The sequence below is a fragment of the Myotis lucifugus genome, unplaced genomic scaffold (assembly GCF_000147115.1).
Source record: "Myotis lucifugus unplaced genomic scaffold, Myoluc2.0 scaffold_50, whole genome shotgun sequence".
NCBI classification, from domain to species: domain Eukaryota; kingdom Metazoa; phylum Chordata; class Mammalia; order Chiroptera; family Vespertilionidae; genus Myotis; species Myotis lucifugus.
In genome coordinates, this window is record NW_005871098.1 from 3315082 (window position 1) to 3340923 (window position 25842).

The 25842-nt window shown below is 40.5% G+C and overlaps 1 pseudogene; it reads right to left on the minus strand.

The window, feature by feature from the left end:
- Positions 1-25606, minus strand: part of LOC102434282 — a 35904-nt pseudogene extending 10298 nt beyond the window's left edge.
- Between the last annotated feature and the right edge of the window lie 236 nt (positions 25607-25842).

A 25842-nucleotide genomic window follows, 5' to 3' on the forward strand; every position in this document is an offset into this window, starting at 1 on the left:
AAAGAGAATTATGTCAAAAGCTAAGTGGTATATAACATATGGGAGAACAGAAATTCATATTCAGTAATTTTCATTATTATTCAGCAAGGATTTATTTCTTAAATATGGCTAGTTGGTGTACTGGTTTCTAAATAACTTAAGGTATGGTGCTTACTATAAAGAAACTGTATATCTGGGGCATGATATTCACTAGTATGAAGCAACAAATAATGTAAAATGGAATTTCAATAAGAAGAAGCAAACAATGAAAGTGGGCTGTAATGCTTGATGGACCCAGCTTCTCTCTCACCCAATCCATTCTCCTTTCCTGCCTGTGCTATTCAAGTTGAAAACATTCTCCCTGTTTCCACTCTTGGAACCTTACATTATATTCTCCACACAACACAGGTTCAAACATTTCAATAACTTCCCTCTGAACTTAAAATAAAATTTAGACTTCTTGCCATGACCTACAGGTCCTGCATAACCTACTCTGCCTACTATCTTTTCCAAGAAGCTTGCTGTCTCACCAAGCTCCAACTATGTCTTCTTTATGTTCCTAATTTTCTAGAAACTATAGGGTATTAATAGGCTTTAGGAACCTAGCTCTTGGTATGCCCTCTGCCTTAAGTATTTTTCACTCATCTCTTCATAGTTTTCTCCTCATTATTCAAGACTCACCTTAAATACCAAGTCCACATGGGAAACCTCCCTGACCATCTTATCTAAATACCACCTCTATCATTTTCTATAACATTACCCAATTGCATTTTCTTCCTAGTTTTTAGTTATGTGAAAATACCTCCTATATCACTTTACCAGTTAATTATTTGTCTCCTTCTACCAGGATGTCAGCTCTTGTTCCTCACAATGTTTCCAGAAACTAAAAACCATTTTTCTAGGCACTCCTTAAATGTAATAGGTGGATAGTAATTTTAATTAAATGAATAAAAATAGGAAGCCATTAAAATACTTTAACCTATTTATATGAAATTGGAAATTCACATGTCAGAGTAGTCTGGCAGGGAGATTCTGTGTATCAAAACTGAAAGTAAAGAGGAATTGAAAGCTGCAAGATATTTCATGAAAGAAACCAATAGGACCCTATCACTGCCAAGACATGGAGAGTTGCAGTGAAATCAAAGGAGAGTACATTAAAGGAGAGTACATCTGTAATCATCAGTGAATAAGTCAAAAGTAATTTTGAAAAAGATTCCAATGCCTAGATGAAATAGTTAATATAGGATATTAGGAATTAGCAAAGGTTACTCTATGGTTGGGAATCATTCTGTGCACAAATTTGTTTTCCTGTTGTTATCCTGGCATATTCTTGCAATATTATTGTTGCTTTTATTATTGTGCATTTATTTGCAATTTAGGGCCCATAAAAAAACCATGAGCAGCTCCCTTGGAGTAAATTAGGCACTTTGAGGAAGTTTGTATTTTATCTTTGGGGCCATCAGGGTTCTATGGAATAAACTGCTACTCTCCCACCCCTTACCCCATTTCCACATGATAACATAGCCTTAAAGAAAAATCTAAATGACTCTTTCAACTGTGTTTCTCTTTCCTAGCTCCTTCTATCAAAATACATTAAAGCCATCACATTTCCTTACATCTGGTTTATCCTGAGCAATTTATCTAGAGAATTGACTTAATCAGTATGTCTCACAACCACTTTTTACTCTTCGAAAGTATTAAAAATTCCAAAGTACTTTTGTTTATGTGGGTTTTATCTATTAATATTCACTATGTTAGAAATAAAAACTGTATGCTTGCAAGAGAGATTGAAAAATTAAATAATGTTGTTATTAAACAATATTGCTTTGAAAATAGTTTTGACCTCACAGACTCCTTAAGAGTGTCAAGGTCCCAAGGTCACATAATAATAACTAGCATTTATGTAGATCTAGTCAAACTGCCTCTGCTTCTATGAGGAAAAAGAGAAGTATGTCAGTATTCCCATATACCAGTGATGGCGAACCTTTTGAGCTCGGCGTGTCAGCATTTTGAAAAACCCTAACTTAACTCTGGTGCCGTGTCACATATAGAAATTTTTTGATATTTGCAACCATAGTAAAACAAAGACTTATATTTTTGATATTTATTTTATATATTTAAATGCCATTTAACAAAGAAAAATCAACCAAAATAATGAGTTCGCGTGTCACCTCTGACACATGTGTCATAGGTTCGCCATCACTGCCATATACTTTATAGAATAGCTATAAGGATTGGATATAGTAACAAAAGTAAAAGTTTTTGCACAAGTATAAATTCTTATACATATGTAAGAACAAATTTTAAAGTTATTAATAACTCAGTAAAAACTTAAGTTTTGAAGATCTGATAGTTTTTTCATTGGCTTTTGAAGTAGTCTATCTTTGTGAACTATGGATGATAAATGTCTAAAAATCACATCTAGGGTCATTTTGATTAGCTGAAAGCAGGAAATAGTTTAGCATACTTACCAGTAAAATCTAATTTTTTTTCATAGTGCTTTAGTTTACACTTTATTCTCAGTCTCAAGTTATAAATCATGGATATAAAAAATGCCAGCTTATGACTTCTTCATAAAGTACAAATTGGCATCATTAGTGCCAAATGCAAAATCAAGAGTGCAATCAATTAAATTGCAAATTCTTTAAAGAAAGTTTGAGGGCAAGAGGGATTACTATTCCTATGAATTACATTATCTAAAACTGGCTTGGTGTTTTTAATTTACAATGCTCTCTTCATACTCATGGTATTCTGTGAGGTTACAACTTATTTTCCATATCTCTGTTTTATAGAAGGAAAAATAAAAAGGTTTAGGAAGTGTATTACTTTTCCTTGGCTGCTATACAAATTACCACAGTTATAGTGACTTAAAACAACACAAATTTACAGTTCTTTAAATCAGAAATCCAAAATGGTTGTCATTGGACTAAAGTCAATGTATCAGCAGGGCAGCATCTTCCCTGGAGATGATAGGGAAGAATCCATTTCCCTGTCTTTCCCAGGGTCTACAGATTGCCCACATTCTTTATCTCATACCTTTTCCTCCATCTTCAATACCAGCAACACTGAGCTGAGTCCTTCTCAGGTTGCCATCTCTCTGGTTCTGTCTTCTCATTCCCTTTCTACTTTTAAAAGACCCTTTGTACCCACTGGGATAATCCAAGATAATCTTCCTATTTTAAAGTCATCTGATTAGCAAACTTAATTCCATTCAAAAACGTAATTTTCCTTTGCCATGTATCATAGTATATTTATAAATTTCAAGGATTGGAACATAGATATCTTTGGGGAGAGCGAAAGTATTCTGTCCACCATAGGAAAGATAAGCCATTTACCAAGTGCATCAAACTAAAAAAGGTGAGGTATAGACTTAAATCTGGCCCTCTGACTCTCTTGTTCTTCCAAGGTGGGCTGTCCTTCTCTTGTCAGTCTTAAGAAAGAATGAGGACCAGCTAACACTGCTGGAAGAAGGTTGAGGGTAGAGAAGATTGCCTGTGAAATCAACACCACTCATAAGAGATTGGGGCCTTTATGGAGAGATTGTAAGCTACAGAGACTTGTTTGCTGAAACAAATAAAAAAGTGGATCTTTCCTCTTTTTCTCTCTGTGTCTACATTTTGTATTTATCCATATCTACTCTTTATATCCTCTTGGTTTCCTTAAATGATCATTATATGGAAATGACATATAACTAAAATACACTTTTATTTTATTTTTATTTTTTTTCCTTTATTGATTAAGATATTACAAATGCGTCCTTATCCCTCCAATGTCCCCTCATCCCCCCAATCCTGCCCTCACCCTTACCCCCTGTTGTCCACATCCATCTCTTATGCTTATATGCATGCATACAAGTCCTTTGGTTGATCTCTCCCCCTCACTCTCACCCTACCCTATCTTCCCTCTGAGTTTTGAGCATCTGATCGATGCTTCTCTGTCTCTACATCTGTTTTTGTTCTTCGGTTTATGTTGTTCATTATAATCCACAAATGAGTGAGAGCATGTGATATTTATCTTTTCTCTGACTGACTTATTTCACTTAGCATAATGCTCTCCAGCTCCATCCATGCTGTTGCAAATGGTAGGAGTTCCTTCCTTTTTACAGCAGCATAGTACTCCATTGTGTAGATCTGCCAAAGTTTTTTATTTTTTATTTTTATTTATTTATTTATTTTTTATTACTTAAAGTATTACAAAGGGTATTACATATGTCTCCTTTTTTCCCCCACCCTTGACAATCCCCTGGCCTCCCCTACCCCCCAGTGTCTTATGTCTATTGGTTATGCTTATATGCATGCATATAAGTCCTTCAGTTGATCTCTTACCCCTCCTTCTGCCCCCCTACCCTCCTGGGCATTCCCGCTGCAGTTTGGCAGTCTGTTTGAGGCAGCTCTGCCTCTGTATCTATTTTTGTTCATAAGTTTATAATGGTCTTTATTATCCATGAATGAGTGAGATCATGTGGTATTTTTCCTTCATTGACTGGCTTATTTCACTTAGCATAATGCTCTCCAGTTCCATCTATGCCGTTTCAAATGGTAAGAGTTCCTTCTTTTTTACAGCAGCATAGTATTCCATCATGTAGATGTACCACAGTTTTCTAATCCATTCATCTACTGATGGCCACTTAGGCTGTTTCCAGATCTTAGCTATGGTGAATTGTGCTGCTATGAACATATGGGTGCAAATATCCTTTCTGATTGGTGTTTCCGGTTTCTTGGGATATATTCCTAGAAGTGGGGTCACAGGGTCAAATGGGAGTTCCATTTTTAGTTTTTTGAGGAAGCTCCATACTGTCTTCCATAGTGGCTGCACCAGTCTGCATTCCCACCAGCAGTGCACGAGTGTTCCTTTTTCTCCACATCCTCTCCAGCACTTGTCGTTTGTTGATTTGTTGATGATAGCCATTATGACAGGTGTGAGATGGGACCTCATTGTTGTTTTGATTTGCATCTCTCAGGTGATTAGTGACTTTGAGCATGTTTTCATATGTCTCTTGGCTTTCTGAATATCCCCTTTTGAAAGGTGTCTATTTAGATCCTTTGCCCATTTTTTGATTGGATTGCTTATCTTCCTTTTGTTAAGTTGGATGAGTTCCCTATAAATTTTGGAGATTAGGCCCTTATCAGATATGACATTGGCAAATATGTTTTCCCACGCAGTGGGTTTCCTTGTTGTTTTGTTGATGGTTTCTTTTGCTGTGCAGAAGCTTTTTATTTTGATGTAGTCCCATTTGTTCATTTTCTCTTTAGTTTCAAGTGCCCTAGGAGCTGTATCAGTGAAGAAATTGCTTCAGCATATGTCTGAGATTTTGTAGCCTATGGATTCTTCTAGAATTTTTATGGTTTCTCGTCGTACATTTAAGTCCTTTATCTATTTTGACTTTATTTTTGTGTATGGTGTAAGTTGGTGGTCTAGTTTCATTTTCTTGCATGTATCTGTCCAATTTTCCCAACACCATTTATTGAAGAGACTGTCTTGACTCCATTGTATGTTCTTGCCTCCTTTGTCAAATATTAATTGAGCATATTGGTTCGGGCCGATTTCTGGGCTCTCTATTCTATTCCATTGATCTATATGTCTGTTCTTGTGCCAGTACCAGGCAGTTTTGAGAACAGTGGCTTTGTAATAGATCTTGATATCTGGTATTGAGATCCCACCTACTTTCTTCTTTCTCAGGATTGCTGCAGCTATTCGGGGTCTTTTTTTATTCCAGATGAATTTCTGGAGAGTTCGTTCTAGATCTGTGAAACATGCCTTTGGTATTTTAATGGGAAGTGCGTTGAATTTATAGATTGCTTTGGGTAGTATGGACACTTTAATGATGTTGATTCTACCAATCCATGAACACGGTATGTTCTTCCATTTGTTTATGTCTTCCTCTATCTCTTTTTTCAACTTCCTGTAGTTTTCTGAATAGAGGTCTTTTACCTCTTTAGTTAAGTTTATTCCTAGGAAGCTTATTTTTTTTTTTGGTGCCATGGTAAATGGGATAGTTTTTTTAGTCTCTCTTTCTGAAAGTTCACTATTGGTGTATAGAAATGCCATAGATTTCTTGGGGTTAATTTTGTATCCTGCTACATTGCCAAATTCATGTATTAAATCTAGTAGTTTTTTGATGGAGTCTTTAGGGTTTTGTATGTATAATATCATGTCGTCTGCGAATAAGGATAGTTTTACTTCATCTTTGTCTATTTGGATGTCTTTTATTTCATCTTCTTGTCTAATTGCAATGGCTAGTACTTCCAGTACTATGTTGAACAGAAGTGGTGCGAGTGGGCATCCCTGTCTTGTTCCTGTTCTTAGGGGAAATGGTGTTAGTTTTTGTCCATTGAGTATGATGTTGGCTGTGGGCTTGTCATATATGGCTTTTATTATGTTGAGGTATGATCCTTCTACTCCCAACTTGCTGAGAGTTTTTATCAAAAATGGGTGTTGGATTTTGTCAAATGCTTTTTCTGCATCAATTGATATGACTATGTAGTTTTTTTCTTTCATTTTGTTTATGTGATGTATCACGTTTATTGAATTTCGGATATTGTACCATCCTTGCATCCCTGGGATAAATCCTACTTGGTCATGGTGTATGATCTTTCTGATGTACTACTGGATCTGATTTGCTAAGATTTTGTTGAGGATTTTGCCATCTATGTTCATGAGGGATATTGGCCTGTAATTCTCTTTCATTGTATTGTCTTTCCCTGGTTTTGGTATTAGGTTGATGCTGGCTTCATAGAATGAGCTTGGAAGTGTTCCTTCCTCTTGAATTTTGTGTAGTAGTCTGAGGAGGATAGGTTTTAGTTCTTCCATGAATGTTTGGTAAAACTCCCCTGTGAAGCCATCTGGACCTGGGCTTTTGTTTGCTGGAAGCTTTTTGATGACTGCTTCAATTTCTTCCATAGTTATTGGCCTATTGAGATTTTTAGATTCTTCCTGATTGAGTTTTGGAATGTTGTATTTTTCTAGGAATTTGTCCATTTCCTCCAGGTTGTCTAGTTTGTTGGAGTAGAGTTGTCCATAGTATTTTTAAACAATCATTTGTATTTCTGTGTGGTCTGTTGTTATTTCGCCTCTATCATTTCTGATTTTGTTTATTTGGGTCCTCTCTCTTTGCATCTTGGTGAGCCTGGCTAGAGGTTTGTCAATCTTGTTTATCCTTTCAAAGAACCAGCTCTTGGTTTCATTGATTTTCTGTATTGTTTTTTTTTTTTTGGTCTCTATGTCATTTATTTCTGCTCTAATCTTTATTATTTCCTTCCTTCTGCTCACTCTGGGGTTTTGTTGTTGCTCTCTTTCTAATTCTTTGAGATGGAGAGTTAGATGATTTATTGCCATTTTTTCTTGTTTGTTGAGATAGGCCTATAGGGCTATAAACTTCCCTCTCAGGACTGCTTTCATTGTGTCCCAAAGGTTTTGGATTGTTGTGTTTTCATTGTCATTAGTTTCCAGGATGTTTTTAATTTCTTCTTTGATCTCATTGGTAACCCAATCAATATTTAATAACAAGCTATTCAGCTTCCAAGTGTTTGAGTATTTTGGGTACTTTTTATTGTATTTTATTTCTAATATTATGCCTTCGTGGTCTGAGAAGTTGCTTGGTATGATTTCAATCTTCTTGAATTTGGGGAGACTTTGTTTGTGACCCAATATGTGTCTATTTTTGAATGTGTCCCATGAGCACTTGAGAAGAATGTATGTTCCGTGACTTTGGGGTGAAGTGTTCTGAAGATGTCAATTAAGTCCATCTGATCTAGTGAGTCATTTAGGATTGCTATTTCTTTGCTGATTGTCTGTCTAGAGGATTTATCCAGTGATGACAGTGGTGTATTAAAGTCCCCTACTATGATTGTATTGTTGTCGATCTCTCCTTTGATATCTTCCAGGAGTTTTTTTATGTATTTGGGTGCTCCTGCATTGGGAGCATATATGTTTATCAGGGTTATATCTTCTTGTTGTATTGATCCCTTTAGTATTATGAAGTGGCCTTCCTTATCTCTTGTTATGGCCTTCACTTTGAGGTCTATTTTGTCCAATATAAGTCTTGCTACCCCAGCTTTCTTTTCATTTCCATTTGCCTGAAAGATATTTTTCCATCCCTTCACTTTCAGTCTTTGTGAGTCCCTTCTTCTGAGGTGGGTCTCTTGTAGACAGCAAATATATGGGTCATGTTTCTTTATCCATTCAGCCACTCGATATCTTTTGGTTGGAGCATTTAGTCTGTTTACATTTAAAGTTATTATTGAAAGGTACTTGTTTGTAGCCATTACTTTTTTTGTGTGTGCCTGTTTTCCTTCTTAGCTTTTTATTTCTTCTTTTTACACCAGTCCCTTTAGCTTTTCTTGCATTGCTGGCTTGGTGGTGATAAACTCCCTTAGCCTTTTTTTGTCTGTGAAGCTTCTTATTTCCCCTTCAATTTTGAATGATAGCCTTGCTGGATAGAGTATTCTTGGATTCAGTCCTTTGCTTTGCATCACTTTGTAAATTTCTGTCCATTCTTTTCTGGCCTGATGGGTTTCTGTTGTGAAATCATTTGATAATCTAATGGGAGATCCCTTGTATGTAACTTTCCGTCTCTCTCATGCAGCCTGTAAGATTCTCTCTTTGTCCTGAACATTTGCCATGGTAATTATGATGTGTCTTGGTGTGGGTCTTTTCGGGATCACCTTGTTTGGGACTCTCTGAGGTTGTGTGACTTTTTTCTTCCCCACCTCAGGGAAGTTTTTTGATATTATTTCTTCGAATAGGTTTTCTAATCCTTGTTCCTCTTTCTGTTGTTCTGGCACCCTTATTATTCATATGTAGTTTCGTTTCATGTTGTCCCAAAGCTCCCTTAGGTTCTCCTCCTGTATTTTAATTTTTTTCTCCAATTGCAGTACAGTTTGGGTGTGTTTTGCTTCCTTGTCTTCTAATTCACTAATTCGGTCCTCCGCTTCTCCTAGTCTACTGTTGATACTTTCAATGGTGTTTTTTATGCAGCTATATCGCTCTTCATTTCTTCTTGGGTCTTACATAAGTTATTGATTTTTTTCATCTGTTTCTTCTTGCTTCTTGCATAAGTTGTTGATTTTTTCCTCCATGTGGTTTATGCACTCTAGGACCCTTATTCTGAATTATTTTTCTGTCATGTTGAATGCCTCTGTATCACTTAGCTGCTTTTCTGGTGAGTCCTCCTTTTCTTTCCTTTGGGGATTTCTTTGTCTACCCATGTTTTATCTCACTGACATATCTAGATGTTGAGTCCTTCAGTTGCTGCTCCCTGGGTAGCAGTGGCTCCTCGGGCTGTGGTTGCTCCTCAGGCAGTTTGGTAGCAGCTGCTCCTCAGTTGGCAGCAGCTCCTCTGGTGGGTGCTGTTCACACCTGTGGTGGCTCTTCTTGCTGGTTGGGGGAGGCTTCACGTACAGCTGCTGTTCCTCAGACAGAGGGTGTGGTGATCAGGAGGCTGCTGTTGCTTGGATCTGTTGCGTTGATTTAAAAGCACAAAATACAACACAACAAGGCACAACGTTCCAGGCACTGAACACAAATGTATTCACGATATTAATAACCCCAAATAAAGGTGACCACCCGAATTAAGAGAATTAGGAGATAATGAAGAAAGAAGAGAAAAAGATAAAAGAGAAAAAAGAAAAGAAAGAAAAAAATAAGAAGAAAAAAAAAGGAGTGCAAAAAATGGAATTGGGAAAAAGGAGGGGAAAAAAAGAAAGAAAAAGAGCAAAAATAGAGAATGAAATAGAAGAGAGGAAGAGACTTTATATGAGGAGAAAACCCTGATAGAACCACCACTAATTCCAACAAATTCCAACAACAGATCCCTGGAGATGAATGCAAACTACAAACAATCAATAATATCAACTGAGGTAAGGGAAAACAGAAGCACAAAAAAAAACCTGGGGTGGGGGGGAGGGGAAAAACCAGCAGAAAAAAAGAAAAAGCAAAACAACCTCACAACCAATCCTAAAAAAAAAAAAAGTCAATAATCAAGCAAACAGCAACAAAACAATAGAAAGATAAAAGAAGAAAAAAAATTTGGATAGTGAAGAAAGATAACGGTGAGGTGTATAAGGGTTAGAAGCAGTGGATTGGAAATAGGATATATAAGTAGGGTGAAATTTTGATAGGGGGTAAAAAGAAGGAATAGGGAAAATCTAAAGCAGGAATAGGATAAGAGAAACAGGACAACAAAAGGGGAAAAGTGAGGAAGAGGGTTTTAGCATAGAGGTAAAATTGAGATAGAGAAAAATGATGCTAAAGTAACGATGAAAATAGAATGGAGAAAACTAATCCCAAAATAAAATAAAGAGAAAATAAAATGGCACTTTAAAAAATGGTAAAATGGTAGCAGTAATAATACTGGTTAGAAATGAAAATATAGTAATTAAAAGGGTAAAATCAGGTGATGGAAAAAGAAAAAAATTGGTTTCTTAGTTAAAAGGTGAAAAAAGAATAAAAAAAAATTTGCAGTAGTGAAGGTCCTTCGGTTCTTTTACTCTTCAGTCTGGCTCGCCTTAGTCCTGCCAGGTATTCAGGAGAGTGTTGAATTTCCCTGCAATACACTGTTCCTCCGTGTTGTAAACCACAGTCCTGATTTTAAAGCAGGCAGTATTTGTTCCCAGACTGCCTTAATTTGTGTTTACATAAGAGTCAGTTTGTGGCTCAGCCTCTGGGTGGCAGTGTTTCTGGATTGACCTCCGAGGCTGTACGGCCTCTCTATCCAAAAGATGGGGTTCATTTTCTCTATTGCACTTAAAACTGGTTTGAGGAAGTCCACTGCCCAGAGCTGGTTCTTTAATCGTTACCCAACTCTGTTTCCCAGATTCCACAAAGACAACTTTCCCCTGCAGTCTCTGCGAGTGTCCCCAACTGGGAAATTCCATGCACTGGGTTTAATAATCAAACGCAAAGATTTAAGGAGAAGAGAAAGAAGAAGAAAAAAGAAAAGAAAACAGAAAAAAACAACAAAAAAAGCGCAAGAGCCTGCGGAGTTGCGCGAATTCGCAACCCTGCACCTTCCTGCCCACACAGTCTCTTCCGTGCGCCCTCTCTCTCCTTACATTGAGTAGCCTGCACACAGGCAAAATCTGAGGTTGCCTTTTTGCATCCAGTCCAGCTATAGGCTAATTTTAAGCGTTTCCTTCTGCCAGCAGCCCTGTGGGAGCTCTTCCACACTCGCGGATCACACTGGCCCCAAAGGCCACGGTCTTTGTGGGGCGCAGACCTTCCCGTGCACACTCCTCTCCCCAACCTGAATTGCCAACAGCACCTTCAGGCGATACCTGACCTTTCCATGAGAAGCAGGACTCCATGTAGTCGCGCTGTCCCAGATCCGGTGTCTCCGGGTTAGCAGCCAATCTCTGGATGCCGGGACTTTGGGTGTACAGTATACATTTCCAAAAAACAGCCACTCAAGATGGCGCAGTCTCCACGGCTGAGCTGGCGACCCAGGAGAGATTTCAGCCACAGTCTCCAACTTTCAATCCGCTTTCTCAAGGATTTCTCCGCTGTTCCTGGCTGCAAACTGTCTCTCAGCTGAATATCCTCTGCTTATTTGGGCTGTATGTTACCCGCTTCAGCTGCTCACCCTAACAGCTCTGGGACAAGGCACGGACACGTCCGTCTATACCTCCGCCATTTTTTCACTCCTGTGCCAAAGTTTTTTAATCCATTCATCTGCTGATGGGCACTTAGGCTGGTTCCAAATCTTAGCTATTGTAAATTGTGCTGCTATGAACATAGGAATGCATATATCCTCTCTGATTGGTGTTTCTGGTTTCTTGGGATATATTCCTAGAAGTGGGATCACTGGGTCAAATAGAAGTTCCATTTTTAGTTTTTTGAGGAAAGTCCAAACTGTTCTCCACCGTGGCTGCACCAGTCTTCATTCCCACCAGCAGTGCAGGAGGGTTCCTTTTTCTCCACAAGCTTGCCAGTACTTGTTGTTTGTTGATTTGTTGATGATAGTCATTCTGACAGGTGTGAAATCATACCTCATTGTCATTTTGATTTGCATCTTCAGATGATTAGTGACTTTGAGCATGTTTTCATATGTCTCTCAGCATTATGTATGTCCTCTTTCAAAAAGTGTCTATTTAGGTCTGTTGCCCATTTTTTGATTGGGTTGTTTATCTTCCTTTTGTTAAGTTGTATGAGTTCCCTGTACATGTTTAAGATTAAACCTTTATCAGAGATATCATTGGCAAATATGTTCTCTCATGCAGTGGGTGTTCTTGTTGTTTTGTTGATGGTTTCTTTTGCTGTGCAGAAGCTTTTTATTTTGATATAGTCCATTTGTTTATTTTCCCTTTAGTTTCCATTGCCCTAGGAGCTGTGTAAGTGAAGAAATTCCTTTGGCATATATCTGAGATTTTGCTACCTGTGGATTCCTCTAATATTTTTATGGTTTCCCGTCTTACGTTTAAGTCCTTTATCCATTTTGAGTTTATTTTTGTGTATGGTGTAAGTTGGTGGTCTAGTTTCATTTGTTTGCATGTGTCTGACCAAATTTCCCAGCACCATTTATTGAAGAGACTTTCTTGACTCCATTGTATGTTCTTGCCTCCATTGTCAAATATTAATTGAGCATAGTGGTTTGGGTCGATTTCTGGTTTCTCTATCCTATTCCATTGGTCTATATGTCTGTTCTTGTGCCAGTGCCAGGAAGTTTTGAGAACAGTGGCTTTGTAATACAGCTTGATATCTGGTATTGAGATCCCTCCTACTTAGTTCTTCTTTCTCAGGATTGCAGCAGCTATTTGGTGGGGTGTTTTTTTGTTTTTGTTTTTGTTTTTTTTGTTTTTGTTTTTGTTTTTGTTTTTGTTTTTGTTTTTTTATTCCAGATGAATTTTTGGAGAGTTCTTTCTAGATCTGTGGAATATGCTGTTGGTATTTTATTGGGGAGTGCATTGAATCTATAGATTGCTTTGGGTAGTATGGACATTTTGATGATGTTGATTCTACCAATCCATGAACATGGTATATTCTTCCATCTGTTTATTTCTTCCTCTATCTCTTTTTTCAATGTCCTGTAGTTTTCTGGGTAGAGGTCCTTTACCTCCTTAGTTAAGTTTATTCCTAGATATCTTAATTTTTTTGGATAAATGGTAAATGGGATTGTTTTTATTTTAATTTCTCTTTCTGTAAGTTCACTCTTGGCATATAAAAATGTCATAGATGCCAAAACCGGTTTGGCTCAGTGGATAGAGAGTCGGCCTGCGGACTGAAAGGTCCCAGGTTCGATTCTGGTCAAGGGCATGTACCTTGGTTGAGGGCACATCCCCAGTAGGAGATGTGCAGGAGGCAGCTGATCGATGTTTCTCTCTCATCGATGTTTCTAACTCTCTATCTCTCTCCCTTCCTCTCTGTAAAAAATCAATGAAATATATTTAAAAAAATAAAAATAAAAAATAAATAAATAAAATGCCATAGATTTCTTGGCATTAATTTTGTATCCTGCTACATTGCCAAATTCATTAATTAGGTCTAATAATTTTTTGATGGAGTCTTTAGGGTTTTCTAAGTACAGTATCATGTCATCTGCGAATAATGACAATTTTACTTCTTCTTTTCCAATTCGGTTGCCTTTTATTTCTTCTTCTTGTCTGATCGCTTTGGATAGCACTTCCAGTACTATGTTGAACAGGAGTGGTGAAAGTGGGCATCCCTTTCTTGTTCCTGTTCTTAAGAGAAATGTTTTTAGTTTTTGCCCATTGAGTATGATGTTGGCTGAAGGTTTGTCATATAAGGCTTTTATTATGTTGAGTTATGATCCCTCTATCCCCATTTTGCTGAGCGTTTTTATCAGAAAAGGGTGTTGGACTTTGTCAAATGGCTTTTCTGCATCAATCGATATGATTATGTGACTTTTGTCTCTCATTTTGTTTATGTGATGTATCACATTTATTGATTTGTGGATATTGTACCAGCCTTGCATTCCTGGAATAAATCCCACTTGGTCATGGTGTATGATCTTTCTAATGTAATGCTGGATCAAGTTTGCTAGAATTTTGTTGAGGATTTTAGCATCTATGTTCATGAGGGATATTGGCCTCTAATTCTCTTTCATTGTGTTGTCTTTATCTGGTTTTGGGATTAGGGTAATGCTGGCTTCATAGAAAGAGCTTGGAAGTGTACCTTCCTCTTGAATTTTTTGGAATAGTCTGAGAAGGATTGGCTTTAGTTCTTCTTTGAATGTTCAGTAAAACTCCCCTGTGAAGCCATCTGGTCCAGAGCTTTTGTTTGCTGGAAGCTTTTTGATTATAGGCCAGTAGTTATTGGCCTATTCAGGTTTTTTTATTCTTCCTGATTGAGTTTTGGAAGCTTGTATTTTTCTAGGAATGTGTCCATTTTATCGAGGTTTTCCAGTTTGTTGGAGTAGAGTTGTTCCTAGTATTTTTTGACAATCCTTTGTATATCAGTAGGGTCAGTTGTTACTTCACCTCTTTCATTTCTGATTTTGTTTATTTGGGTCCTCTCTCTTTGTTTCTTTGTGAGCCTGGGGAGAGGTTCATCAATCTTTTTAATCCTTTCAAAGAACCCAAATACACTTTTATTTTAAAACTAGTTGCCCGGTGCACAAAATTTGGGCACTGGGGTGAGGGGGGGACATTCCTCAGCCCAGCCTGCACCCTCTCCAATCTGGAACCCCTTGGAGATGTCTGGCTGCCTGTTTAGGCCCACAGGGATAGGGCAGTTGGACATCCCTCTCACAATCTGGGACTGCTGGCTCCTAACCGCTCACCTGCCTGCCTGCCTGATTGCCCCTAACCACTTCTGCCTTCCAGCCTGATCGCCCCCTAACTGCTCCCCTGCCGGCCTGATGACACCTAACTGCTCCCCTGCCGGCCTGATTGCCCCCAACCACCCTCCCCTGCTGGCCATCTTGTGACAACGTGGGGGCAGCCATCTTGTGTTGATGTGGGGGCGGCCATCTGTGATGACATGGGGTGACCATCTTGTGATGATGCAAGGGTGTGAGGGTCAATTTGCATATTACCTCTTTATTATATAGGATATATTGTTATAAAACCTGTTGTCTGTTTATATTTCCTTACTTTTTAATTAAAAAACAAATCTAAAATAAATTGTTTTCAAATTCTGTAACCCAGTGTCTGTGTTAGACTAATAACTTCTGTTTGTGTTATATGAAAGTATTTTTATTTCTGCAAATTAGTGATTTTTGATAGAAAAACACACACAAGTATTCACTTATCTTCTTTATTTTACACAAATATGATATCTTGGAAACATAATACATTCATCTAAATGAGTTGGCATGAATCTACTCAGCCAATTAAATATATTGCTGGATATATTCTAGGGAAACAGGAAACATGTTTTGATAAGGGTGAAAAGAGAGAAGAGAGAGGGTCATGACAATAGTGGGTGAGGATCCTGGGAGGCAAGTATTTTTGTTGGTGGGTAATTTGAGAAAGTTACTTAATCACTCTGTGCTATGGTTTCCTCATTTATAAAATGATATTATGATACCATCCTATTTTTAGTGTTGTGAAAATTAAATGAGTTAATTTATGTAAAATACTTAGGACACTGCTTAGAGTTTTATATATATTGAGTTGAATTATTTTAATGTGCAGCTGTTATAATTATTATTGTTATTTATATTAAGTGATAACTCTGGGAGAATAAATGGATGAAAAGAAAAAGGGTTTTAAGAAAAAACACTGTGCCTAATTCATAATTTTTTCCGTAGTTTATACTGTTTAGACATTTAGACTGGAGATGTCTGTATCTCTTGTTAACAGGAGAGAAATGTTTTCTTCTTTTTTTGTAAAAGAGTCTGCCTATAAATATACAAATCTCTATCTATCCTAAAGTAAAAAAATACTTCTACTTGAACCTCAGACCTCTCTCTAACATTTGATCCCAAAGGGCTCCAGCCAGAGGGTGACTCTCATTGCCTTTGTGTCCTCACCACCTCTTCTCCTCTCAATCTCCTACAGTTTGGCTTTAACTAATATCAGTCCTTCTATCACCATTAATTCCCCATTAAATCCTTCTCAAAGAAATTTGGTCAAAATAGAGATAAACTATGGAATCCACTAAAACTTAGTTTAAAATCTTTTCAAGTTATTTAATCCAACTAAGTCTCAATTCATTTTTATCTTTAAAATGGGAATAATCAAAGATGATGATCACTCAACATAGTACCTGTTGCATAATTTTTATTTTTATTTATGTGTATTTTGAAGTAAGTAAGTAGCAAAAAGTGTGAAAAATATTATTTTTATTTTGTATACCAAACTTAAAAAATGGTCAGAGATTGTGTAATTTTAAAGGGGCAGGTAGAGCCCTGGCAGATGGATCAGTTGGTTGGAGTGTCATGCCATACATTAAAAGATTGTGGGTTTGATTCCTGGTCAGAGCACATTCCTACATTGTGAGTTCCATCCCCAGTTGGGACGCATAGAGGAGGCAACCAATTGTTGTTTCTCTCTCACATTGATCTTTCTCTCTGTCTCTCCCCATTCTCCTCTCTCTAAAAGCAATAAAAACATATTCTCAGGTGAGGATTAAAGAAAAAAAAAGGCCTAAAAATAAAATGATAAAGGGTCAGGTGGAGAGTTAACTAGACATTGTGTTTGGGTATTGTCACTTGGCAACATCACTTTCTGACAAATAGATACAAGATATCTAACATTATTGGTCTCACTTTACATGTATCAAAAATTTTCTGAATAGCTTTGGTAATGATTGTCTTATTAATATTAAATTTTCTTTTTTATTCCTATAACAATATTACTTGAGTCCTCCTTAAGTTGTGGTTTCAACACTGTTGCTAAAAATTTGAAAAAGTTTAGAAATATGTTTAGATGTGATTAAAAAACTTTGAAGAGGAACTAGAACCCACACAATACCTGGTGTTATACTTAGGAGGGAGCACTCAGAGTAATTTTAGAGAAGGTCTTACAAAAATAAGATTCTTTTGATTCAGAGACTTTATATAACTTAGAAAAGATAATTTAAAAAAATAAAAGGAAAAAAAGAATGTGTGACATGACATGACAAAATAAAAAATAATAATAATAAGGTCAATTGCCCCTAAGCCACATTGTCTGGAGATTTATGCACATCAAAAATACAGCCTTTACATTTATTCATATGAGTAAATTCACATTAAATCATATGCCTTAAATTATGTGAGGCCTTTGGGAAGATACCCTTTCATAATATTAGACCACCCTGCATCTTTAAGTTCAAGTCCCTTTTTAGTCACTGTGTGTTGGTGGGGTGTTTAACAATTTGTTTAAATAAATACTCCTTGTAAAGCTTGCATTTACAAACTTATTTTTAAGATACCTCTGATATGTCTTTCTAAATGAACAAAGAAATGTATCCTGTAGTGAATAAGCACATATTTCCCTCAACTCTATTTTCCTTGTCGAGCTGCAGGAAATTTTTCGCCTGTTGTTCACATGTCTGACCAGTGTTAGAGATGATGGATTGGCAGAGTCCAAAAGTTGTCTGATACTCTTCAGGTTACATATGTGAGAAGTCAGGACCTCTATGTCCAGCTCATCTGTGACACTTCTGAGGCCAGAGATACTTCTCCTTTTCTAATAGAGCAGGCTTGGAATTCTTCGTGCCCTCATCAAACAATTTTCCATGCCTTTGACCTCTGGGTACTACTTCCACCAGAGGTAGCAAACTGCATAGTGCTTCCTAGAGACTCATGGGGACTGGAAAATGTGTCCATGACACTACTCTCCTTTTGACAGCTTTTTGTGGTCTTCAGCGTTATGTGGGTAGTCTGGGATATCCTCTGTTCATGGTCCCCAAAGTTAGCAGGGGTAAAAGCTCTTGGGAGAGCTGAACAGAAACCCACCTGAGGTTCCAAAGCCTATCAGAGTCTGTGCACAGCTAATTTATTCTTTCAGTATATTTATTAATGAAGTCATTGTTCTGCCTAAAATATTTTTGTCAATACATTTGCAATGAAACAACAACAACAAACAAAATAAAAACGAACTAGACAAACAAATAGTTTGGTCCACAATTTGCACTCACTTGAAAAATAAGCTACTACAGTTCTTGAAAAATTGGAAACAATAAATATTCCAAACACTATAAACATAATATGTGAGAAAGGTTTTCTCAAATTGCTTGGTACATATACTAAGCATATATTTCCTATTCTCAATGCTTAAATTGTTGCAGAAGACAAAAGAAATACCAAGCACACTTCCTAGAGAAAGGGAGGGACCCCATTTATTAACACTAGTGGACTCCGGGAATAATTTCCAAATCAGAGTGAGTAACATGCAGAGGGCTTCACTTTTTATAACCTTCTAGGGTCTTTGTCTTGCAGATATGGTTCTGCCCCCTTTTGTGGGCTTACAGGAAGACCCCCAGGTGTTTGGGGTCCCCAGGCCATATCCAATGATCTGCCCTGGGGCCAGTGATAATGACTCCCCTCCCCCCAGGGCAGACATTGTTCACAGTTTTTATGGCCTGACAAGCCTTGCAAGACCAGTTTCCTCCTCATTCCCACCCCTCCTTGTTATACAAGCTTCTTTTAGCCTTGTGGAGCAACAACCATGGGATGTTATGGTGAACAGGGGTGACGACTGCTCTTAGCTACTTCCTGCTGGAAAGAGACGATGACCAAGGGGTTAGCTCCCGCTTCTTCCTCTCAGAAGTGTTTGTAGGGAGTTCTTCTGGTTTCAGGCAGGCAGAGGTAAGCAGTGGTCCCACATGCGTAGAATGTTCCTGCAGGGGGCACCAGGGGCAGGTGGTGTTTTCAGCATTAGGGGTAGAGTTGCATAGTTCATCTGGAAGATGACCTGTTGGATGTTGGCCCTGCGTACTGCTGAAACAAATAGAAGCAACATTAGTTAGCTGCACATTGGCCATGACAGGTCCTATCCAATACAATTCCCCCTCTCCCCCCACGTGCATTTGGTAGTAGAGTTGTAACATGCTGCAGGCTGATAAATATAGCTAACAAAAATCTGGTTTGATTGGGTTTTCTTGTGGACTACCCAGTCTAGCATATTTGGGTAGCGAGTTTCTAAGCAAGGAGCAAAGGATGGCATGACAAGGTGTAATCCAACAATTTATGATAAGGCCTTTGTTTCCTTTCTGTGTGGGGAGCAGTAATTTTATGGTGCTTCTGTGTCCCAGCAAGAGCAGGTGAGTTCTCCTCCTGGTACTAGTCTCCGATTCTGCTGGCACTCATAAAAAGACAAAATAAGAATTATTAGATAAAACCAGTGATTATCCAGAAATACTAGAGCATGTTACGTTAGGAGGAGATAAGAAAGATTAGTGTTAGGGAGAATTCGGCAGGGTGTTATCTGAATTCCTTGGAGCAGGTTGCTCGGCCAAGTCTGCTGTCTTCTTGAGGGTGATCCGCAGGGGGGTGTTTCTGGTCAGAGGTCACCTTCCACTCAGACTGGATGTCACTCGTCTGGTGGGCTGCCTTCACCCGGGAGTGGTGGAACCAGTGTTTAGTCCTGCAACCTTAAGAGCTGTGGGGGTGGTTAATATGACTGGATAGGGTCCCTTCCAGGTAGGCTTGAGGGGCTCCTTTTTCCAATCCCTTACCCAAACCTGGTCTCCAGGTTTATAAGGATGTACAGCTGTTCCTAGAGAGATGGGTGGTCAGTCAATAATCCACCTGTGGACCTCAAAGACAGTTTTTCCAAGGCCTTGTAGTTGTTTTTTGATTTCTAAGTTTCCTATTTCCCCCAAATCTCCCTTTGGCTGAATTAAGGGAGGGGGTCTATCGTATAGAATTTCAAAGGGAGAGAAACCTACCCTGGCCCTTGGGGCACAGCGTACCCTCAGGAGTACAAGAGGCAAGATATCTGTCCAGGCTAAGGCTGTCTCTTGGCATAGCTTAGCCATTAGCCTGCATTAGAGTCCGGTTCATGCACTCCACTTTCCCTGAACTCCGAGGCCTGTAAGCTGTATGTAGATTCCATTTAATTCCTAAAGCCTTGGCTACCTGTTGTACTATTTCTGCTACAAAGGCTGGGACATTATCGGATGCTATGGTCAGAGGCGTTCCATACCGTGGAATTATATCATTCAGCAATGCCTTAGTGACTTCTCACGCCTTTTCAGTGCGAGTGGGATATGCCTTGACCCAACCTGAAAAGGTGCAAACAAAGACCAGCAGGTATTTATTCCCTCTGCTAGGCCCTATTTCTGTAAAATCTACATCTAAGTCCTCAAAAGGAGCTTGCCCACAGTGCTGAACTCCTATTGGTCCCACAGGACCCTGTTTAGCATTGTTCAGAGCACAGAGGAGGCAACGCTGAGAGACTGAGGCACACAAGAAGGGTAGACGGGCAATTAGGTAGTACCTGCCTAACAAAGCTTCTAGGGCAGCCTTTCCTAAATGAGTGAGTTCATGCTGCTGGAGGACTACCTTATGGGCTAACTGTTCTGGGACATACACCCTATGATCTGGGAGTATCCATCAGCCTTCCATTGTTCTCTTGCCCCCTTCCTTCTGGGCCCATTTCTCTTCCTGAGGAGTGTATTTTGGAGGTTCAGGTAATTCAGGGGCCAACATGATCCGTGCTGGTGCTGCTTCTTCTTTAGCAGCCAGCTTGGCTACGGCGTCAGCATGCTGGTTTCCTTCTGATACTATGTCTTTCCCTTTCTGGTGACCTTTGCAATGGATGATGGCTATTTCCTTAGGCTCCCAGACTGCTTCTAGTAACTTTAAAATCTCATTCTGATTTTTGATTCCTTTTCCTCCTGCTGTCAAGAGCCCCCTTTTCTTATATATGGCCCCATGGACATGCAGGGTAGCAAAGGCATAGCATGAGTCAGTGTAGATGTTGGCATGCTTATTCTTACTGAGTTCTAGGGCTCTTACCAGGGCCCAAAGTTCTGCCCTCTGCGCTGACCATCCTTCAGGCAGGGCCTGTGCCTCAATTGTCTCAAAGTTTGATACCACTGAATATCGGCTCATCTTTTTCCTTCATCTAAGAAGCTGCTGCCGTCTGTGAACAATACCAAGTCTGTGTTTTGCAGGGGCCTATCCCTTAGGTCTGGCCGGCTGGAATAAACTTCCTCTAGTACTTCCAGGCAATCATGCTCAGGGGCCCCCTGAGTGATGGGTAGAAAGGTGGCAAGATTAAGTGTTCTCACTGCTTCTAATCGTACCCGTGGATTCTCACATAACAGCCCTTGATACTGAGTCATTCGAGCATGAGTCAGCCAGTGCTGCCCCCTTGCTTCCATCAGGGTTACAACAGCATAAGGTACTTTTACATTTAAGTTTTGTCCTAAGGTAAGCTTATCCGCTTCCCTGACTAATAATGCCATGGCTGCAAGGGCCCTGAGGCATGGGGGCCACCCGGAGGCAACTGGGTCAATACGCTTGGAGAGATAGGCTACTGGTCTTTGCCAGGGTTAGAACTCCTAGGGCTACCCCACTGTTCTCATGAACAAAAAGATTAAAGTCTCGCATCACATCTGGTAGCCCTAGTGCCAGGGCCTCAGTGAGCTTTGCCTTTATGGTGACGAAGGCTTTCTCCTGTTTGGGACCCCAGTCAATGTGTGCCTTCTCTTCTCCTCTTAAAGCTTCATAGAGAGGCTTGGCCAGGTCTGAAAACCCTGGGATCCAAATTCAACAGAATCCTGCCACTCCCAGGAATTCCCGAATCTGCCGCTGGGTGCTAAAGACTGGGATGGCACATACTGCCTGCTTCCTTTCAGTCCCTAGTCTTCGTTTCCCTTGGGTGATCCAAAAGCCTAGATACTTGACTTCTTTCTGACAAATCGGAACCTTTTTCTTAGACACCCTATAACCTGTTTCAGTTAGTAGTCTCAGAAGGGCTTGTGTTCCCTCCCAGCACTGAGCTCGTGTGGAACTGGCCAGTAGGAGGTCGTCTACATACTGGAGTAGAACACACCCCAAGTCCTGTCCTGGGAACTTAGATCAGATGCTAGTGCTCCACTAAAAAGAGTAGGAGAGTTCTTCAACCCTTGTGGCAGTCTGGTCCAGGTGAACTGCTCCTTGGACCCTGTAGTTGGGTTTTCCCATGCAAAAGCGAAGAGAGGCTGACTGGAAGGCACTAATCAAAGACAGAAAAAGGCATCTTTCAGATCTAGGCATGTAAACCATTTCGCCTCTGATGGGATGAGTCCCAGAAGAGTGAAGGGGTTTGGCAGTGCTGAATTCAGGATTATAACAGCCTCATTAACAGCCCATAGATCCTGCACCGGATGGTAGTCGTTAGTCCCAGGCTTTTTGACAGGCAAGAGAGGCGTGTTCCATGGAGACCTGTATTGTTTAACAAGTCCCCACTGAAGCAGCCGGTCTAAGTGGACCTGGATTCCTAGGCGTGCTTCCCTTGGAATTGGATATTGGTGGATTTTAACAGGCTGTGCCCCAGGCTTTAACTCTATTAGCACCTGGGCATGGTCCTTAGCCAGGCCTGGAGGATTCCCTTCTGCCCAGACCAGTGGGAATTCCTTCTCTAATTCAGGTTCTAATGGTGAGGCCTTTGTCTGGGTGCAGGGGGGGAGGGGGGTATAAAGTCTCCATTCTTCCTCCCTCAGCACTGCTAAGGACAGGATCATTGGGGAGGTCTCCTAACCTAGGCGAAGCTGTGCTGAGCCATCTGGAGCAAAAGTGATTTCTGCCCCCATTTTGGCTATAAGGTCTCTACCCATTAGAGGCACTGGACAGTCTGGCAAGTACAGGAATTCATGAATTACGTGATGACCGCCAAGTTGGCATTGGTGAGGGCGGCAGAATGGTCTATGGGTCTGGTCCTGAGTAGCTCCAATAATGGTGACCTCCTTTCCTGAGAGAGACGCTACTTTCTGAGTTACTACTGAGTGCTCAGCTCCCGTATCAACCATAAAGTCCACAGTCCGGTTCCCAATTTTCACTCTGACCATGGGCTCGTGGGGGTCTAGCTGAAGTGAGCCCGGTCTGTCCTAGTCGGAATCAGCCATTGCTAGCCCAATGAGATCTGCTTCAGGTGGCTCTGGTTGATAGCAACTGGGCGGAAAAGGGGGCTCAGTCTTTTTATTTTGCCGTTTGGGACATTCATTCTTCCAGTGTCCTGTTTCCTTACAATAGGCACACTGGTCTCATCTCAGGCTCGTTCTTCCTTTTCCCCCTGGTCTGTATCCTTGCTGATCTGTCTGGGAGCCTGAGGCTCTAAAAGCTGCTGCTATTATATTGGCCCTTCTTTGTATTCTCTTTTCTTCCTCCTTCCTTGCTGCACTGTCTCGATTGATGAAAACCTTGTTAGCTATCTCTAGCAGTTCAGTAGCATTCTTTCTTTTTTTTTTTTTTTAAATTAAATCTTTATTGTTCTGATTACATTTGTTCCTCTTTTTTTCCCATAACTCCCCTTCTCCCAGTTCCCGCCCCACCCTCCGCCGTCACTTCCCACCCACTGTCCTCATCCATAGGGTGCACGATTTTTGTCCATTCTCTTCCCGCATCTCCCATTCCCCTTCCCCCCCCCACCAGTTATAGGCAGTCCATTCCCCTTCTATGTCCCTGATTCATTGTAATCATCAGTTCATTCTGTACATCAGATTATTTATTCACTTGATTCTTAGATTCACTTGTTGATAGATGCATGTTTGTTGTTCACAATTTGTATCTTTACCTTTTTCTTCTTCCTCTTCTTAAAGGAAACCTTTCAGCATTTCGTATAATACTGGTTTAGTGGTGATGAAGTCCTTTAGCTTTTCCTTATCTGTGAAGCTCTTTATCTGACCTTCAATTCTGAATGATAGCTTTGCTGGATAAAGTAATCTTGGTTGTAGGTTCTTGGTATTCAGTACTTTGAATATTTCTTGCCATTCCCTTCTGGCCTGCAAAGTTTCTGTTGAGAAATCAGCTGACAGTCGTATGGGTATTCCCTTGTAGGTAATTGAGTCTCTTTCTCTTGCTGCTTTTAAGATTCTCTCTTTGTCTTTTGCTCTTGGCATTTTAATGATGATGTGTCTTGGTGTGGTCCTCTTTGGATTCCTTTTGTTTGGGGTTCTCTTTGCTTCTTGGACCTGTAAGTCCATTTCTTTCACCAGGTGGGGGAAGTTTTCTGCCATTATTTCTTCAAATAGGTTTTCAATATCTTGCTGTCTCTCATCTTCTGGCACCCCTATTATTCTGATATTAGTGCGCTTGAAGCTGTCCCAGAGGCTCCTTACACTATCTTCACACTTTCGGATTCTTTTTTCATTTTGCTTTTCCAGTTGGGTGTTTTTTGTCAAATCTTTGGTTTGATTCTTGTGCTCCTCTGGTCTGCTATTGGGTATAATATTCTTTATTTCAGTCCGTGTATGCTTACTTTCTAATTTCTTTATCGTAGCATCGAGGGTCTCATTAGTTTTCGTGAGGCTCTGCTCAAGTTTATAGCAAGCCCTCAAAATTGCGATTCTTAGCTCCATATCCTCCATTTCTGTCATGTTTTTTTGTCTCCGCATCTTTTATGCTTTCTCGGTGCACCCCCTTGTGGTCTTTGTGCGCAGTCTTGTTCTAGCCAAGCCTTAATTGTTGTAGTTAACACTAGAGGGATTTGACCACCAGGCTGACTGGCTGTAGGAATCAGCTGTGTGGAAAACGTCTGTCTTCTGGGAAGGCGCTAATCCAGCCTTTGCCTGAGGCGATCGGCAAATGGCTGTGCGCAGGGCTTGGGCGGGGCGGGATCAACAGGGCGGGTGGAGGGAGCAGCTATGGCCGCTCTCAGTCCCGTTCCCAGAGGCTCTGCTTCTCAGAACCCCGGCAGCCGCTGCAAACCTCGGAGAGAAAGCTGCCCTCAGGTTCCAACTGATGCCGGATAATCCCGCTTCTCCCGTCTGAGTCTGGGTCCCTAGAGACTCGCCCGGATCTGGAGCCCAGAGTCTGAGACTCACTCCCGACCGAAAACGACAACCTCGCCCTCAGCCACCAGCCCGCTTTCGCGCGCACCTCGGTACCTTTGTATTTTCCACACTGCGCCTCTTCTGAGCCTCGGTTTGCTGTTCTCTTTCCTTCTAGTTGTAGAGTCTCTCTTCAGCCAGCTTTCCTGTGGTTCTGGGTGATGTCCGTTCCGTCTTTTAGTTGTATTTTTGAAATGGTTGTATGCGGTAGCGGTCTCCGGTGTTTACCTACGCCGCCATCTTGGTCTCCCTCAGTAGCATTCTTTCTTGCAAACGCTTCCAGTTTCTGTAATTTTCTCCTGATGTAAGGCTGGGCCTGGCCTAAAAAAATGGCATTTACCATGGTTTGATTTTCTGGGGCCTCAGGTCTAAAGGGGGTGTAGATCGGGTATGCCTCACATAGTCTCTCATAGAAAGCTGCTGGGCTTTCATCAGGCTTCTGGAAAACCTCAGAGATTTTAGCCATGTTGGTGGGCTTCTTGGCTCCGGCCCTGACCGCCTGGAGGAAGGCCAGCTGATATCTTTCTAGCCCGGTCCTTCCATCTTCTGAGTTCCGGTTCCAATCGGGTTCCTCATCTGGGAAGGTCTTCCTGGCCCATCTGTCTGTATCTAATATTCCTGCCGGGGCCTGGGTCTGGAGCCACTTCCAAGCCTCTGTTACTACTCTCATGCGCTCCTCAGTGTTAAAGAACGTGAAAAGGAGCTGCTTGCTGTCCATCCAGGTGGGCTTCTGGGTCTGGAAGATCATTTCTAGGAGGTCTATCATGGCCTGAGGTTTTTCAGAATAAGCTGGGGTGTGATGTTTCCAATTCAAGATGGCAAGGGGCTGATAATAATAGACTGGCCCTCCCTACTACAAGGTCCCATCTTGGCCAACTACTTTGGCACCCCAAATCTCCCTTAGAGGCATCTGATGTGCTGGTTGTGGCCTGGGCCCTTGATTGGCTGAATGCAAGCACTACCCAACTGGCTCTGGAGAGCCTGGTTGAGGAGAAACGGAAG